Here is a 3176-nt window from a genome sequence, read left to right on the forward strand (position 1 = left end):
TTGAACACCCTGTTTGGTTAGGGCTTTGATGACCGCTTCAGTCTCAACAGAATCAAAGGCCTTCTTTAAATCAATGAACGTTAGACAGAGCAGCATCTTGAACTCTCGCAAAACTCCAATGAGTTTGGTCACTGTGTAGATATAGTCGATCATGCTGAATTTTTTTATGTTACTGGCTTGCTCACATGGTTGTCCTTCATCTAGTATTATGCCAATCCTTGTCAGGATGACTGAGTGAATAACCTGTAGACAACGAACAACAGGCAGATCAGGTGATAGTTGCCGATTTCATGGATGTCTCTCTTTTTGTACAACAGAACAGATCTGTTGGTTTTCCGTTAAGATGGAACCTTGCATTCAGACAGGTAGAGCGTGAAGAGCCGAGCCAGTGTATTGACGAGTACTGGCCGGAGATTCTTCAGGTGTTTGGGTCTGACCTTATCTGGGCCGGGTGCTGCACAAGTCTTTACCAACAAAATGGCATGTCGGATTTCAGAAGGGAGAATGCTAGGAACAACAAGTCCATCCTGCAGAATTTGGTATGTGGGAATGTGGACGTGGCTATCAAAGAGATCTGAGTAGAAGTCGAGGATAACCTTTTTCATTGCCCTTCTGGAAGATGTGATTGATCCATCAGGATGTCGGAGGTCTATAAGTCATCTTGGTCTTATAGTTGGCGAAGAACAGGCATGTGTCATGAATACTTTTCCCAGATTCAGCTACATTGGCCAACATTGTTGCTCTTCTCTCTTTGAGATCTTCCTTTATCACTTCTCTGCACAGCTTTGCAAGCTCAGATGTTAGCTTGCGATTGCCTGAGGCTCGCACCAGACCATGTTGGTGAATGAGCTCAAGAGTTTTGTGTATTTCTCTCTTTCTGCACTCCTCGCACAAACATGGAGGTGCTGAACCAATTGATCATATTCCTCTTCAATGTTGTTAATGAAGGCATCTTCCCATATTGCTTCAGGAGTGCCAAAGAGCTCACAGTTAGTGGTTGTTCAGGGAGTTCTCTTCTTAAACTTTGCAGCCCTTTCTCCCCACTCTGTGAAGTAGAATTTCACAGGAAGGAAACGGTGGTCCCATTTGGAATTTTGGGACAACAATATTCTGCAACATCGGTCAAGCAAAACCATCGATTGAATATGATGTGGTTAATTTCGTTGTGGAACCGCCCACCGGAAGACTCCCATGTCCAGCAGTTAGATTGGGCCTTCTGGAACTACGAGTTGCCATGGATGGTCTTGGTCAACATGATGAATTCAGACAGTCTCTCACCCTGTTCATTCCATTCTAGGCCGTGGGTCCTGATGTGGATGGTTTGGGTGACCTTCTAGGTCCTTTCTTGGCATTAAAATCACCAACAATGACCTTGTGGAAGGTGTGGTCTTCTTTATAGAACTTCTCCAACTCCATGTAGACTTCTCAATTTTTTCCTTGTAGTTGAATGTTGGTGCTTAGATGATGAAGATAGAAACTGCCAGCTACGAGCCACATCTATTCAAACGTAAGCGTCCAATTTGGGTTGTTAGACAGTATCTAATTTTTAAAAAACCCTTAGATCAGAGGTGCCTAAACTAATTTGCCATACCATCCTTTTCAGGGAAAAAAAAATCACTCAACACCCCACTGAAAATCTACCTTTTTTAAAAGAGGACAAATAAAACGGACCTCTAATTGCTCAGAGGTTACTATGATCTGGCACTGTCAATGTGGGGTACTATCATGAAATTTGGGAAAAGGCCTTAGACTTAAGGCTCAATTTAACTGGTTTGGGTATGCTGTGATAACACTGTAACTCTAATACATATGCACATTTACAGTTTCATAAAACAGTGTTACTACAGAAAAAGAAAAAAAGAAAAAACTAGATAGAAGTTGGAAGCAAAAGAGGATTTATTAGCTATGTTCTAATTTAGATCTCAGATCTAATTTAAATTCAGATCTCCAAGGTTGCTCAGATCGGGACTGGGACTCTTCCACCCAGATCACCCATTTTCCAGTAGCTAGGCAGTCACACCCAGAGACTTCCCCTGGCACCGTGTAATTCCGTCAATTGCCAACATCCAGAGACTATAAAACCAAACTCCTGGAAGAAAGCGATGCAGTCTCTCGCCCCATGCCTGGCTGTCTTCAACTGGACCCCTCGGAGGTGATGGGTTGCGCTTCCCTCCCCCCCCCCCGCACCCCCCACCCCCAAGCAGAACCTAGACAGTTGAGGACCTCCGGAACCCAGCCACAGCCATGCTCAGGCCCACTCTCCACATATTTGGACGAACCTCATGCATGGGGGAGTTGGCAGAGGAACCTTGGTGTGTGGGACCCAGGGCCAAAATCTCCAAGGCAGCATGCTCGGATCAGGACTGGGTCTCTTCTACCTAGATCCCCAATTTTCCAGTAGCTAGGCACACCCAGAGACTGCCCTGGTGCTGTGTAATCCCATCAATGGCTAACATCCAGAGACTATAAAACCAAGCAACATCTAATAGCCTAGTTCTCCCCCTTGGAGAACCTGACAAGCTACCGAGAGTCTACTGCCCACTTGGGAGAGCCTGGCAAGCTTCCCGTGGCATATTTGATATGCCAAAAACAATAACAATAGGTCTCATTCCCCTGACCTTGAAAGAGCCTCCAATTGTTGGGAAAGATGAATAAGGAGAGGCTGCTAAAATCTCAGGGCTGAGTGTAATAGAGACATTACTGGTGCCTGCTCAAGTAAATCAACGAACAATGGGATGACAGTGATACAGTGATACAGTTATAATTTGATAGTTATGTGGTGAAAATGTATTTTTAGTAAACAATAAATGTTTTACATGTATAAAAGAGAAGAGAATGCTAAACTAAATACTCACATACATTAATGAGTTGGGAGGAATGACAATTCAGATGGGGAAAGGAAGAGGGGAAATTAGCATTATCCTGCAAAATAAATGGATCAAAATGCACTTTTTGCTAAGGGGTTATCTATCAGATCTGAGCATCTAGAAATGTCTGCTTTGATAGATGTGCAGTATGCCAAGGTCAGGAAATAAGGACCAAAAAAGTTTAATATTAGACAAAAGAAAACAAAAACCAAAGACCCAAACAAAACCAACAAAACCTGGGACCCTAGAGGGCTCCATTTCCAGTGTAAATAGGGAGAATGAGTAACCTGATGCAAAAAGTCAGTAAAG

Source organism: Sorex araneus, chromosome 1 (assembly GCF_027595985.1).
Source record: "Sorex araneus isolate mSorAra2 chromosome 1, mSorAra2.pri, whole genome shotgun sequence".
In the NCBI taxonomy this organism is placed as follows: Eukaryota; Metazoa; Chordata; class Mammalia; order Eulipotyphla; family Soricidae; genus Sorex; species Sorex araneus.